The 13,463-nt window shown below is 46.9% G+C and overlaps 19 non-coding genes across 19 annotated transcripts; all 19 read right to left on the minus strand.

The window, feature by feature from the left end:
- Nucleotides 1-614: 614 nt before the first annotated feature.
- Nucleotides 615-726, minus strand: TRNAL-CAA (transfer RNA leucine (anticodon CAA)). The gene is made up of 2 exons: nucleotides 689-726; nucleotides 615-660 (listed from the first exon to the last, which is right to left on the minus strand). It is a non-coding gene; the product is annotated as a tRNA-Leu (tRNA).
- A 293-nt stretch (nucleotides 727-1,019) lies between these two features.
- TRNAV-AAC (transfer RNA valine (anticodon AAC)) lies at nucleotides 1,020-1,092 on the minus strand. The gene has a single exon. It is a non-coding gene; the product is annotated as a tRNA-Val (tRNA).
- Nucleotides 1,093-1,477: 385 nt separating this feature from the next.
- On the minus strand, nucleotides 1,478-1,549 carry TRNAP-AGG (transfer RNA proline (anticodon AGG)). Its single transcript has one exon. It is a non-coding gene; the product is annotated as a tRNA-Pro (tRNA).
- Nucleotides 1,550-1,955: 406 nt separating this feature from the next.
- TRNAV-UAC (transfer RNA valine (anticodon UAC)) lies at nucleotides 1,956-2,028 on the minus strand. The gene has a single exon. It is a non-coding gene; the product is annotated as a tRNA-Val (tRNA).
- A 384-nt stretch (nucleotides 2,029-2,412) lies between these two features.
- On the minus strand, nucleotides 2,413-2,484 carry TRNAP-UGG (transfer RNA proline (anticodon UGG)). Its single transcript has one exon. It is a non-coding gene; the product is annotated as a tRNA-Pro (tRNA).
- Nucleotides 2,485-3,414: 930 nt separating this feature from the next.
- On the minus strand, nucleotides 3,415-3,526 carry TRNAL-CAA (transfer RNA leucine (anticodon CAA)). Its single transcript has 2 exons — nucleotides 3,489-3,526; nucleotides 3,415-3,460 (listed from the first exon to the last, which is right to left on the minus strand). It is a non-coding gene; the product is annotated as a tRNA-Leu (tRNA).
- Nucleotides 3,527-3,819: 293 nt separating this feature from the next.
- On the minus strand, nucleotides 3,820-3,892 carry TRNAV-AAC (transfer RNA valine (anticodon AAC)). The gene has a single exon. It is a non-coding gene; the product is annotated as a tRNA-Val (tRNA).
- A 385-nt stretch (nucleotides 3,893-4,277) lies between these two features.
- On the minus strand, nucleotides 4,278-4,349 carry TRNAP-AGG (transfer RNA proline (anticodon AGG)). Its single transcript has one exon. It is a non-coding gene; the product is annotated as a tRNA-Pro (tRNA).
- Nucleotides 4,350-4,755: 406 nt separating this feature from the next.
- TRNAV-UAC (transfer RNA valine (anticodon UAC)) lies at nucleotides 4,756-4,828 on the minus strand. The gene has a single exon. It is a non-coding gene; the product is annotated as a tRNA-Val (tRNA).
- A 1,385-nt stretch (nucleotides 4,829-6,213) lies between these two features.
- Nucleotides 6,214-6,325, minus strand: TRNAL-CAA (transfer RNA leucine (anticodon CAA)). Its single transcript has 2 exons — nucleotides 6,288-6,325; nucleotides 6,214-6,259 (listed from the first exon to the last, which is right to left on the minus strand). It is a non-coding gene; the product is annotated as a tRNA-Leu (tRNA).
- A 293-nt stretch (nucleotides 6,326-6,618) lies between these two features.
- Nucleotides 6,619-6,691, minus strand: TRNAV-AAC (transfer RNA valine (anticodon AAC)). The gene has a single exon. It is a non-coding gene; the product is annotated as a tRNA-Val (tRNA).
- A 385-nt stretch (nucleotides 6,692-7,076) lies between these two features.
- On the minus strand, nucleotides 7,077-7,148 carry TRNAP-AGG (transfer RNA proline (anticodon AGG)). The gene has a single exon. It is a non-coding gene; the product is annotated as a tRNA-Pro (tRNA).
- A 1,857-nt stretch (nucleotides 7,149-9,005) lies between these two features.
- Nucleotides 9,006-9,117, minus strand: TRNAL-CAA (transfer RNA leucine (anticodon CAA)). The gene is made up of 2 exons: nucleotides 9,080-9,117; nucleotides 9,006-9,051 (listed from the first exon to the last, which is right to left on the minus strand). It is a non-coding gene; the product is annotated as a tRNA-Leu (tRNA).
- Nucleotides 9,118-9,410: 293 nt separating this feature from the next.
- On the minus strand, nucleotides 9,411-9,483 carry TRNAV-AAC (transfer RNA valine (anticodon AAC)). Its single transcript has one exon. It is a non-coding gene; the product is annotated as a tRNA-Val (tRNA).
- Nucleotides 9,484-9,868: 385 nt separating this feature from the next.
- On the minus strand, nucleotides 9,869-9,940 carry TRNAP-AGG (transfer RNA proline (anticodon AGG)). The gene has a single exon. It is a non-coding gene; the product is annotated as a tRNA-Pro (tRNA).
- Nucleotides 9,941-10,346: 406 nt separating this feature from the next.
- TRNAV-UAC (transfer RNA valine (anticodon UAC)) lies at nucleotides 10,347-10,419 on the minus strand. Its single transcript has one exon. It is a non-coding gene; the product is annotated as a tRNA-Val (tRNA).
- A 1,386-nt stretch (nucleotides 10,420-11,805) lies between these two features.
- TRNAL-CAA (transfer RNA leucine (anticodon CAA)) lies at nucleotides 11,806-11,917 on the minus strand. The gene is made up of 2 exons: nucleotides 11,880-11,917; nucleotides 11,806-11,851 (listed from the first exon to the last, which is right to left on the minus strand). It is a non-coding gene; the product is annotated as a tRNA-Leu (tRNA).
- A 293-nt stretch (nucleotides 11,918-12,210) lies between these two features.
- Nucleotides 12,211-12,283, minus strand: TRNAV-AAC (transfer RNA valine (anticodon AAC)). Its single transcript has one exon. It is a non-coding gene; the product is annotated as a tRNA-Val (tRNA).
- Nucleotides 12,284-12,668: 385 nt separating this feature from the next.
- TRNAP-AGG (transfer RNA proline (anticodon AGG)) lies at nucleotides 12,669-12,740 on the minus strand. The gene has a single exon. It is a non-coding gene; the product is annotated as a tRNA-Pro (tRNA).
- Between the last annotated feature and the right edge of the window lie 723 nt (nucleotides 12,741-13,463).

Genomic DNA, 13,463 nt, shown 5'->3' on the forward strand with positions numbered 1-13,463 from the left:
TTTGCATTCAAACGCGCTCGCTCAGCGCTCGATCAGGCTCGATCAGGCGAGATTTATATGAGTGGCTACAGGCCTGAAACATTCACCTGGGAGACCCAGAGTGGCTGACTTCCCAGTATGGCCATTGTTGGGCGAGTCTCCTCCTTTCCTCCGACTCAATCTAGAATTGGCTGCAAATCACAAGAGGGAGTGCAATGTCCGTGTGTAGTGCCTACTCCCAGCTACCTCTCTGTCTTCCTTATGTAAATTAGAATTTGCAAGGGGGGACCATTGGCAATCTGCTCCTCCCACATAACCAGGAAGCCCTGTTGAACATGTCTGCCTGTGTTGTTCCAGGAACACTGCCTTCTCTGCCCAAAAGGTGGCAGGAGAGCCTCACAACAAATGATGGGATCAAATGCTTATTTCGAAACCCAGCATGGCAGTTACTGTGATGGAGTGCAAATGTAATGGAAGGTGTGCCTGAGGTGTCCCTTTCAGAAATACATGGAATTGTGATTGAGGGCCCAGCCTGGTGGATTTCTCTTTATTTACTACAGGTTCCTGCAAATATTGTGGTGTGTCTGGGGAATGCACTGCAAAAATTAGGAAGACTTAAGGGTGTAAAAGGGACCTGTAAGAAGTGGGATTTGAACCCACGCCTCCATGAGGAGACCAGAAGGCTCAGCATCACTGAAGATCAAGCTCTCTTGAGTCTGGCGCCTTAGACCACTCGGCCATCCTGACGGCTCAGGGTGTGCTTAGTTCTGACTCTTCTGTCTGCACCTGCCAACGTTTCCACTTACAACGTTCACAGCAATGTCACAGGTGTAAAGGCCCCAACAATACAACATAGCTTAAATAAAATAAAAATAGGCCCAAGAACAACCCCCAGATGATCGATGGAGATAACTTTGTTTCGTCTTCAAAGGTAAAGAAATTTTCTCACGGCTCACTGTGTTCAAAGACCACCTCTTCTTAAACTTGCATTGAGATAATAAGGTTTTAGAGTGTGCACAAAAAAAGCATCCAATGCACAGTGTTTCTGCCCGGTCTCGAACCGGGGACCTTTCGCGTGTTAGGCGAACGTGATGACCACTACACTACAGAAACTACCTTGGTGCTTTCTACTGTTAGAGGAAAGTTTCTCTCAAGCCTTCACCCTACTTCTATTCTGCTGTATCAGCAGCGGCTCAGAATGTGCAGAACAAGTGTGAAAACCTCAGAGATATCATCCAACATGCTTGCAATTAGACGTATTCAAAACACACTTGTGCAGGCATCGACAGGCAAATATCTGATGCCTAAATGCCAGCGAGTACAGCTTGGGAAAGCATCACCTGGGACACACTGAGACTAAGCAGGTAGGCAGATAAAGCATGGTGATCCATTTTTCTTCTGAGGTTAGAAATATGTTGTGCAACAATGCACCCAGTATAACGAGAAATAGTCAGGCATAGTGCAATTTTAGTAAGGTTTGTATGTTTACCTCTAAAAAGGGCTCGTCCGGGATTTGAACCCGGGACCTCTCGCAACCTAAGCGAGAATCATACCCCTAGACCAACGAGCCACGCAAGAGTCACCTCTGACACAGCTCCAGGGGTTAGTGGCAGCTAGCCAGTACATGCTGCTCTGTTCTGCAATATGATTGCTGTCTTTTTCATGACCGTCATCAAACAAGAAATTAAAAAGCCTCTGTCCTTCAGACAGTTTGTTTGCTTTAAGTGTCTGCTCGTGGTGAGGACAAGAGAAGCATTTCTGCTCTCATGCCTTGCTTTCATGAAGTAGGCCCACCCTACAGAGCAAAGTGCGAGCAAGCGAATGGCACAAGCTATCGTCACTTCTCTTTTCGAGCTGTCACTGAGATCTCTGGAGCACACTACGTCAGGCTGGTGAGGAATAGACAGCCTCTATTATCTCAGCTTTCCTATAAAGTGAGCCAGTAAATGCAAACACTGTGAAAAACAGCAAGCTGCTGTTTCTGCCCGGTCTCGAACCAGGGACCTTTCACGTGTAAGGCGAACGTGATAACCACTACACTACAGAAACAGACACTACCTCAGGAATCTTGTTGGCATGTATTGGGTTGGAATGCACAGACTAAAGGCCAACGTCCTTGAAGCTCAAAGTTGGGCTCTCCTTACCCGGTCTCTCCTTCTTTGGAAGACAGGAATGAGGACCACTTTTTTTCCAAGAGGCGATTTGGAAACCATATCCTGAAATGACACTAGAAAAACACTTTGCATGTAATGTTCCTACACTGCTGGTCCAGCCCAGAAAAGCAGTTGCAACGAAGTCCTGCACTCCTTTATCATGTCAAAAGTGGAAAATAGCGTGCAGGGTAAGGAACCTTCTCGACATACACAGCTTCTTATAGCATTGAAAAGAAGAAAGGCTCCTATATGACAAGCAGCCTGAAAACTTTCACAGGATGGGCTCGTCCGGGATTTGAACCCGGGACCTCTCGCACCCAAAGCGAGAATCATACCCCTAGACCAACGAGCCTGAGTGGCCAAGAGACATTTTGAACAATTACTGAAGCGTCTTTCAGAAAATAGCAGGGCTATTTGGCTCGTCTCCCTATAAGTGAGCCACACAAAGTCATGTTTTCTCTCAAGTTGTTGTTTTTTCACTCCAGCAAGGAAGGGGGCAGCCAATCTCCTATCGGCCAGTGAGCAGTAAAAAGGCACAGATGAGAACAGCAAGCACTTTCTGGCACTTGTACTCCTCTGCAAGTCCTGGACCCTTGCTCCATAGACTTCCACACCAGAAGCAATGAAGGGCCCACCATTTCTTGCACCTGAGAAAGTGGTGTTTGATATTTGCATTCAAACGCGCTCGCTCAGCGCTCGATCAGGCTCGATCAGGCGAGATTTATATGAGTGGCTACAGGCCTGAAACATTCACCTGGGAGACCCAGAGTGGCTGACTTCCCAGTATGGCCATTGTTGGGCGAGTCTCCTCCTTTCCTCCGACTCAATCTAGAATTGGCTGCAAATCACAAGAGGGAGTGCAATGTCCGTGTGTAGTGCCTACTCCCAGCTACCTCTCTGTCTTCCTTATGTAAATTAGAATTTGCAAGGGGGGACCATTGGCAATCTGCTCCTCCCACATAACCAGGAAGCCCTGTTGAACATGTCTGCCTGTGTTGTTCCAGGAACACAGCCTTCTCTGCCCAAAAGGTGGCAGGAGAGCCTCACAACAAATGATGGGATCAAATGCTTATTTCGAAACCCAGCATGGCAGTTACTGTGATGGAGTGCAAATGTAATGGAAGGTGTGCCTGAGGTGTCCCTTTCAGAAATACATGGAATTGTGATTTAGGGCCCAGCCTGGTGGATTTCTCTTTATTTACTACAGGTTCCTGCAAATATTGTGGTGTGTCTGGGGAATGCACTGCAAAAATTAGGAAGACTTAAGGGTGTAAAAGGGACCTGTCAGAAGTGGGATTTGAACCCACGCCTCCATGAGGAGACCAGAAGGCTCAGCATCACTGAAGATCAAGCTCTCTTGAGTCTGGCGCCTTAGACCACTCGGCCATCCTGACGGCTCAGGGTGTGCTTAGTTCTGACTCTTCTGTCTGCACCTGCCAACGTTTCCACTTACAACGTTCACAGCAATGCCACAGGTGTAAAGGCCCCAACAATACAACATAGCTTAAATAAAATAAAAATAGGCCCAAGAACAACCCCCAGATGATCGATGGAGATAACTTTGTTTCGTCTGCAAAGGTAAAGAAATTTTCTCACGGCTCACTGTGTTCAAAGACCACCTCTTCTTAAACTTGCATTGAGATAATAAGGTTTTAGAGTGTGCACAAAAAAAGCATCCAATGCACAGTGTTTCTGCCCGGTCTCGAACCGGGGACCTTTCGCATGTTAGGCGAACGTGATGACCACTACACTACAGAAACTACCTTGGTGCTTTTTACTGTTAGAGGAAAGTTTCTCTCAAGCCTTCACCCTACTTCTATTCTGCTGTATCAGCAGCGGCTCAGAATGTGCAGAACAAGTGTGAAAACCTCAGAGATATCATCCAACATGCTTGCAATTAGACGTATTCAAAACTCACTTGTGCAGGCATCGACAGGCAAATATCTGATGCCTAAATGCCAGCGAGTACAGCTTGGGAAAGCATCACCTGGGACACACTGAGACTAAGCAGGTAGGCAGATAAAGCATGGTGATCCATTTTTCTTCTGAGGTTAGAAATATGTTGTGCAACAATGCACCCAGTATAACGAGAAATAGTCAGGCATAGTGCAATTTTAGTAGGGTTTGTATGTTTACCTCTAAAAAGGGCTCGTCCGGGATTTGAACCCGGGACCTCTCGCACCCTAAGCGAGAATCATACCCCTAGACCAACGAGCCACGCAAGAGTCACCTCTGACACAGCTCCAGGGGTTAGTGGCAGCTAGCCAGTACATGCTGCTCTGTTCTGCAATATGATTGCTGTCTTTTTCATGACCGTCATCAAACAAGAAATTAAAAAGCCTCTGTCCTTCAGACAGTTTGTTTGCTTTAAGTGTCTGCTCGTGGTGAGGACAAGAGAAGCATTTCTGCTCTCATGCCTTGCTTTCATGAAGTAGGCCCACCCTACAGAGCAAAGTGCGAGCAAGCGAATGGCGCAAGCTATCGTCACTTCTCTTTTCGAGCTGTCACTGAGATCTCTGGAGCACACTACGTCAGGCTGGTGAGGAATAGACAGCCTCTATTAGCTCAGCTTTCCTATAAAGTGAGCCAGTAAATGCAAACACTGTGAAAAACAGCAAGCTGCTGTTTCTGCCCGGTCTCGAAACAGGGACCTTTCACGTGTAAGGCGAACGTGATAACCACTACACTACAGAAACAGACACTACCTCAGGAATCTTGTTGGCATGTATTGGGTTGGAATGCACAGACTAAAGGCCAACGTCCTTGAAGCTCAAAGTTGGGCTCTCCTTACCCGGTCTCTCCTTCTTTGGAAGACAGGAATGAGGACCACTTTTTTCCAAGAGGCGATTTGGAAACCATATCCTGAAATGACACTAGAAAAACACTTTGCATGTAATGTTCCTACACTGCTGGTCCAGCCCAGAAAAGCAGTTGCAACGAAGTCCTGCACTCCTTTATCATGTCAAAAGTGGAAAATAGCGTGCAGGGTAAGGAACCTTCTCGACATACACAGCGTCTTATAACATTGAAAAGAAGAAAGGCTCCTATATGACAAGCAGCCTGAAAACTTCCACAGGATGGGCTTGTCCGGGATTTGAACCCGGGACCTCTCGCACCCAAAGCGAGAATCATACCCCTAGACCAACGAGCCTGAGTGGCCAAGAGACATTTTGAACAATTACTGAAGCGTCTTTCAGAAAATAGCAGGGCTATTTGGCTCGTCTCCCTATAAGTGAGCCACACAAAGTCATGTTTTCTCTCAAGTTGTTGTTTTTTCACTCCAGCAAGGAAGGGGGCAGCCAATCTCCTATCGGCCAGTGAGCAGTAAAAAGGCACAGATGAGAACAGCAAGCACTTTCTGGCACTTGTACTCCTCTGCAAGTCCTGGACCCTTGCTCCATAGACTTCCACACCAGAAGCAATGAAGGGCCCACCATTTCTTGCACCTGAGAAAGTGGTGTTTGATATTTGCATTCAAACGCGCTCGCTCAGCGCTCGATCAGGCTCGATCAGGCGAGATTTATATGAGTGGCTACAGGCCTGAAACATTCACCTGGGAGACCCAGAGTGGCTGACTTCCCAGTATGGCCATTGTTGGGTGAGTCTCCTCCTTTCCTCCGACTCAATCTAGAATTGGCTGCAAATCACAAGAGGGAGTGCAATGTCCATGTGTAGTGCCTACTCCCAGCTACCTCTCTGTCTTCCTTATGTAAATTAGAATTTGCAAGGGGGAACCATTGGCAATATGCTCCTCCCACATAACCACGAAGCCCTGTTGAACATGTCTGCCTGTGTTGTTCCAGGAACACTGCCTTCTCTGCCAAAAAGGTGGCAGGAGAGCCTCACAACAAATGATGGGATCAAATGCTTATTTCGAAACCCAGCATGGCAGTTACTGTGATGGAGTGCAAATGTAATGGAAGGTGTGCCTGAGGTGTCCCTTTCAGAAATACATGGAATTGTGATTGAGGGCCCAGCCTGGTGGATTTCTCTTTATTTACTACAGGTTCCTGCAAATATTGTGGTGTGTCTGGGGAATGCACTGCAAAAATTAGGAAGACTTAAGGGTGTAAAAGGGACCTGTCAGAAGTGGGATTTGAACCCACGCCTCCATGAGGAGACCAGAAGGCTCAGCATCACTGACGATCAAGCTCTCTTGAGTCTGGCGCCTTAGACCACTCGGCCATCCTGACGGCTCAGGGTGTGCTTAGTTCTGACTCTTCTGTCTGCACCTGCCAACGTTTCCACTTACAACGTTCACAGCAATGTCACAGGTGTAAAGGCCCCAACAATACAACATAGCTTAAATAAAATAAAAATAGTCCCAAGAACAACCCCCAGATGATCGATGGAGATAACTTTGTTTCGTCTGCAAAGGTAAAGAAATTTTCTCACGGCTCACTGTGTCCAAAGACCACCTCTTCTTAAAATTGCATTGAGATAATAAGGTTTTAGAGTGTGCACAAAAAAAGCATCCAATGCACAGTGTTTCTGCCCGGTCTCGAACCGGGGACCTTTCGCGTGTTAGGCGAACGTGATGACCACTACACTACAGAAACTACCTTGGTGCTTTCTACTGTTAGAGGAAAGTTTCTCTCAAGCCTTCACCCTACTTCTATTCTGCTGTATCAGCAGCGGCTCAGAATGTGCAGAACAAGTGTGAAAACCTCAGAGATATCATCCAACATGCTTGCAATTAGACGTATTCAAAACTCACTTGTGCAGGCATCGACAGGCAAATATCTGATGCCTAAATGCCAGCGAGTACAGCTTGGGAAAGCATCACCTGGGACACACTGAGACTAAGCAGGTAGGCAGATAAAGCATGGTGATCCATTTTTCTTCTGAGGTTAGAAATATGTTGTGCAACAATGCACCCAGTATAACGAGAAATAGTCAGGCATAGTGCAATTTTAGTAGGGTTTGTATGTTTACCTCTAAAAAGGGCTCGTCCGGGATTTGAACCCGGGACCTCTCGCACCCTAAGCGAGAATCATACCCCTAGACCAATGAGCCACGCAAGAGTCACCTCTGACACAGCTCCAGGGGTTAGTGGCAGCTAGCCAGTACATGCTGCTCTGTTCTGCAATATGATTGCTGTCTTTTTCATGACCGTCATCAAACAAGAAATTAAAAAGCCTCTGTCCTTCAGACAGTTTGTTTGCTTTAAGTGTCTGCTCGTGGTGAGGACAAGAGAAGCATTTCTGCTCTCATGCCTTGCTTTCATAAAGTAGGCCCACCCTACAGAGCAAAGTGCGAGCAAGCGAATGGCGCAAGCTATCGTCACTTCTCTTTTCGAGCTGTCACTGAGATCTCTGGAGCACACTACGTCAGGCTGGTGAGGAATAGACAGCCTCTATTATCTCAGCTTTCCTATAAAGTGAGCCAGTAAATGCAAACACTGTGAAAAACAGCAAGCTGCTGTTTCTGCCCGGTCTCGACCTTTCGCGTGTAAGGCGAACGTGATAACCACTACACTACAGAAACAGACACCACCTCAGGAATCTTGTTGGCATGTATTGGGTTGGAATGCACAGACTAAAGGCCAACGTCCTTGAAGCTCAAAGTTGGGCTCTCCTTACCCGGTCTCTCTTTCTTTGGAAGACAGGAATGAGGACCACTTTTTTTCCAAGAGGCGATTTGGAAACCATATCCTGAAATGACACTAGAAAAACACTTTGCATGTAATGTTCCTACACTGCTGGTCCAGCCCAGAAAAGCAGTTGCAACGAAGTCCTGCACTCCTTTATCATGTCAAAAGTGGAAAATAGCGTGCAGGGTAAGGAACCTTCTCGACATACACAGCGTCTTATAGCATTGAAAAGAAGAAAGGCTCCTATATGACAAGCAGCCTGAAAACTTCCACAGGATGGGCTCGTCCGGGATTTGAACCCAGGACCTCTCGCACCCAAAGCGAGAATCATACCCCTAGACCAACGAGCCTGAGTGGCCAAGATACATTTTGAACAATTACTGAAGCGTCTTTCAGAAAATAGCAGGGCTATTTGGCTCGTCTCCCTATAAGTGAGCCACACAAAGTCATGTTTTCTCTCAAGTTGTTGTTTTTTCACTCCAGCAAGGAAGGGGGCAGCCAATCTCCTATCGGCCAGTGAGCAGTAAAAAGGCACAGATGAGAACAGCAACCACTTTCTGGCACTTGTACTCCTCTGCAAGTCCTGGACCCTTGCTCCATAGACTTCCACACCAGAAGCAATGAAGGGCCCACCATTTCTTGCACCTGAGAAAGTGGTGTTTGATATTTGCATTCAAACGCGCTCGCTCAGCGCTCGATCAGGCTCGATCAGGCGAGATTTATATGAGTGGCTACAGGCCTGAAACATTCACCTGGGAGACCCAGAGTGGCTGACTTCCCAGTATGGCCATTGTTGGGCGAGTCTCCTCCTTTCCTCCGACTCAATCTAGAATTGGCTGCAAATCACAAGAGGGAGTGCAATGTCCGTGTGTAGTGCCTACTCCCAGCTACCTCTCTGTCTTCCTTATGTAAATTAGAATTTGCAAGGGGGGACCATTGGCAATCTGCTCCTCCCACATAACCAGGAAGCCCTGTTGAACATGTCTGCCTGTGTTGTTCCAGGAACACAGCCTTCTCTGCCCAAAAGGTGGCAGGAGAGCCTCACAACAAATGATGGGATCAAATGCTTATTTCGAAACCCAGCATGGCAGTTACTGTGATGGAGTGCAAATGTAATGGAAGGTGTGCCTGAGGTGTCCCTTTCAGAAATACATGGAATTGTGATTTAGGGCCCAGCCTGGTGGATTTCTCTTTATTTACTACAGGTTCCTGCAAATATTGTGGTGTGTCTGGGGAATGCACTGCAAAAATTAGGAAGACTTAAGGGTGTAAAAGGGACCTGTCAGAAGTGGGATTTGAACCCACGCCTCCATGAGGAGACCAGAAGGCTCAGCATCACTGAAGATCAAGCTCTCTTGAGTCTGGCGCCTTAGACCACTCGGCCATCCTGACGGCTCAGGGTGTGCTTAGTTCTGACTCTTCTGTCTGCACCTGCCAACGTTTCCACTTACAACGTTCACAGCAATGCCACAGGTGTAAAGGCCCCAACAATACAACATAGCTTAAATAAAATAAAAATAGGCCCAAGAACAACCCCCAGATGATCGATGGAGATAACTTTGTTTCGTCTGCAAAGGTAAAGAAATTTTCTCACGGCTCACTGTGTTCAAAGACCACCTCTTCTTAAACTTGCATTGAGATAATAAGGTTTTAGAGTGTGCACAAAAAAAGCATCCAATGCACAGTGTTTCTGCCCGGTCTCGAACCGGGGACCTTTCGCATGTTAGGCGAACGTGATGACCACTACACTACAGAAACTACCTTGGTGCTTTTTACTGTTAGAGGAAAGTTTCTCTCAAGCCTTCACCCTACTTCTATTCTGCTGTATCAGCAGCGGCTCAGAATGTGCAGAACAAGTGTGAAAACCTCAGAGATATCATCCAACATGCTTGCAATTAGACGTATTCAAAACTCACTTGTGCAGGCATCGACAGGCAAATATCTGATGCCTAAATGCCAGCGAGTACAGCTTGGGAAAGCATCACCTGGGACACACTGAGACTAAGCAGGTAGGCAGATAAAGCATGGTGATCCATTTTTCTTCTGAGGTTAGAAATATGTTGTGCAACAATGCACCCAGTATAACGAGAAATAGTCAGGCATAGTGCAATTTTAGTAGGGTTTGTATGTTTACCTCTAAAAAGGGCTCGTCCGGGATTTGAACCCGGGACCTCTCGCACCCTAAGCGAGAATCATACCCCTAGACCAACGAGCCACGCAAGAGTCACCTCTGACACAGCTCCAGGGGTTAGTGGCAGCTAGCCAGTACATGCTGCTCTGTTCTGCAATATGATTGCTGTCTTTTTCATGACCGTCATCAAACAAGAAATTAAAAAGCCTCTGTCCTTCAGACAGTTTGTTTGCTTTAAGTGTCTGCTCGTGGTGAGGACAAGAGAAGCATTTCTGCTCTCATGCCTTGCTTTCATGAAGTAGGCCCACCCTACAGAGCAAAGTGCGAGCAAGCGAATGGCGCAAGCTATCGTCACTTCTCTTTTCGAGCTGTCACTGAGATCTCTGGAGCACACTACGTCAGGCTGGTGAGGAATAGACAGCCTCTATTATCTCAGCTTTCCTATAAAGTGAGCCAGTAAATGCAAACACTGTGAAAAACAGCAAGCTGCTGTTTCTGCCCGGTCTCGAACCAGGGACCTTTCACGTGTAAGGCGAACGTGATAACCACTACACTACAGAAACAGACACTACCTCAGGAATCTTGTTGGCATGTATTGGGTTGGAATGCACAGACTAAAGGCCAACGTCCTTGAAGCTCAAAGTTGGGCTCTCCTTACCCGGTCTCTCCTTCTTTGGAAGACAGGAATGAGGACCACTTTTTTTCCAAGAGGCGATTTGGAAACCATATCCTGAAATGACACTAGAAAAACACTTTGCATGTAATGTTCCTACACTGCTGGTCCAGCCCAGAAAAGCAGTTGCAACGAAGTCCTGCACTCCTTTATCATGTCAAAAGTGGAAAATAGCGTGCAGGGTAAGGAACCTTCTCGACATACACAGCGTCTTATAACATTGAAAAGAAGAAAGGCTCCTATATGACAAGCAGCCTGAAAACTTCCACAGGATGGGCTTGTCCGGGATTTGAACCCGGGACCTCTCGCACCCAAAGCGAGAATCATACCCCTAGACCAACGAGCCTGAGTGGCCAAGAGACATTTTGAACAATTACTGAAGCGTCTTTCAGAAAATAGCAGGGCTATTTGGCTCGTCTCCCTATAAGTGAGCCACACAAAGTCATGTTTTCTCTCAAGTTGTTGTTTTTTCACTCCAGCAAGGAAGGGGGCAGCCAATCTCCTATCGGCCAGTGAGCAGTAAAAAGGCACAGATGAGAACAGCAAGCACTTTCTGGCACTTGTACTCCTCTGCAAGTCCTGGACCCTTGCTCCATAGACTTCCACACCAGAAGCAATGAAGGGCCCACCATTTCTTGCACCTGAGAAAGTGGTGTTTGATATTTGCATTCAAACGCGCTCGCTCAGCGCTCGATCAGGCTCGATCAGGCGAGATTTATATGAGTGGCTACAGGCCTGAAACATTCACCTGGGAGACCCAGAGTGGCTGACTTCCCAGTATGGCCATTGTTGGGTGAGTCTCCTCCTTTCCTCCGACTCAATCTAGAATTGGCTGCAAATCACAAGAGGGAGTGCAATGTCCATGTGTAGTGCCTACTCCCAGCTACCTCTCTGTCTTCCTTATGTAAATTAGAATTTGCAAGGGGGAACCATTGGCAATATGCTCCTCCCACATAACCAGGAAGCCCTGTTGAACATGTCTGCCTGTGTTGTTCCAGGAACACTGCCTTCTCTGCCAAAAAGGTGGCAGGAGAGCCTCACAACAAATGATGGGATCAAATGCTTATTTCGAAACCCAGCATGGCAGTTACTGTGATGGAGTGCAAATGTAATGGAAGGTGTGCCTGAGGTGTCCCTTTCAGAAATACATGGAATTGTGATTGAGGGCCCAGCCTGGTGGATTTCTCTTTATTTACTACAGGTTCCTGCAAATATTGTGGTGTGTCTGGGGAATGCACTGCAAAAATTAGGAAGACTCAAGGGTGTAAAAGGGACCTGTCAGAAGTGGGATTTGAACCCACACCTCCATGAGGAGACCAGAAGGCTCAGCATCACTGAAGATCAAGCTCTCTTGAGTCTGGCGCCTTAGACCACTCGGCCATCCTGACGGCTCAGGGTGTGCTTAGTTCTGACTCTTCTGTCTGCACCTGCCAACGTTTCCACTTACAACGTTCACAGCAATGTCACAGGTGTAAAGGCCCCAACAATACAACATAGCTTAAATAAAATAAAAATAGTCCCAAGAACAACCCCCAGATGATCGATGGAGATAACTTTGTTTCGTCTGCAAAGGTAAAGAAATTTTCTCACGGCTCACTGTGTCCAAAGACCACCTCTTCTTAAAATTGCATTGAGATAATAAGGTTTTAGAGTGTGCACAAAAAAAGCATCCAATGCACAGTGTTTCTGCCCGGTCTCGAACCGGGGACCTTTCGCGTGTTAGGCGAACGTGATGACCACTACACTACAGAAACTACCTTGGTGCTTTCTACTGTTAGAGGAAAGTTTCTCTCAAGCCTTCACCCTACTTCTATTCTGCTGTATCAGCAGCGGCTCAGAATGTGCAGAACAAGTGTGAAAACCTCAGAGATATCATCCAACATGCTTGCAATTAGACGTATTCAAAACTCACTTGTGCAGGCATCGACAGGCAAATATCTGATGCCTAAATGCCAGCGAGTACAGCTTGGGAAAGCATCACCTGGGACACACTGAGACTAAGCAGGTAGGCAGATAAAGCATGGTGATCCATTTTTCTTCTGAGGTTAGAAATATGTTGTGCAACAATGCACCCAGTATAACGAGAAATAGTCAGGCATAGTGCAATTTTAGTAGGGTTTGTATGTTTACCTCTAAAAAGGGCTCGTCCGGGATTTGAACCCGGGACCTCTCGCACCCTAAGCGAGAATCATACCCCTAGACCAATGAGCCACGCAAGAGTCACCTCTGACACAGCTCCAGGGGTTAGTGGCAGCTAGCCAGTACATGCTGCTCTGTTCTGCAATATGATTGCTGTCTTTTTCATGACCGTCATCAAACAAGAAATTAAAAAGCCTCTGTCCTTCAGACAGTTTGTTTGCTTTAAGTGTCTGCTCGTGGTGAGGACAAGAGAAGCATTTCTGCTCTCATGCCTTGCTTTCATAAAGTAGGCCCACCCTACAGAGCAAAGTGCGAGCAAGCGAATGGCGCAAGCTATCGTCACTTCTCTTTTCGAGCTGTCACTGAGATCTCTGGAGCACACTACGTCAGGCTGGTGAGGAATAGACAGCCTCTATTATCTCAGCTTTCCTATAAAGTGAGCCAGTAAATGCAAACACTGTGAAAAACAGCAAGCTGCTGTTTCTGCCCGGTCTCGACCTTTCGCGTGTAAGGCGAACGTGATAACCACTACACTACAGAAACAGACACCACCTCAGGAATCTTGTTGGCATGTATTGGGTTGGAATGCACAGACTAAAGGCCAACGTCCTTGAAGCTCAAAGTTGGGCTCTCCTTACCCGGTCTCTCTTTCTTTGGAAGACAGGAATGAGGACCACTTTTTTTCCAAGAGGCGATTTGGGAACCATATCCTGAAATGACACTAGAAAAACACTTTGCATGTAATGTTCCTACACTGCTGGTCCAGCCCAGAAAAGCAGTTGCAACGAAGTCCTG

This window comes from Lissotriton vulgaris, chromosome 10 (genome assembly GCF_964263255.1).
Source record: "Lissotriton vulgaris chromosome 10, aLisVul1.2, whole genome shotgun sequence".
Classification (NCBI taxonomy): Eukaryota; Metazoa; Chordata; class Amphibia; order Caudata; family Salamandridae; genus Lissotriton; species Lissotriton vulgaris.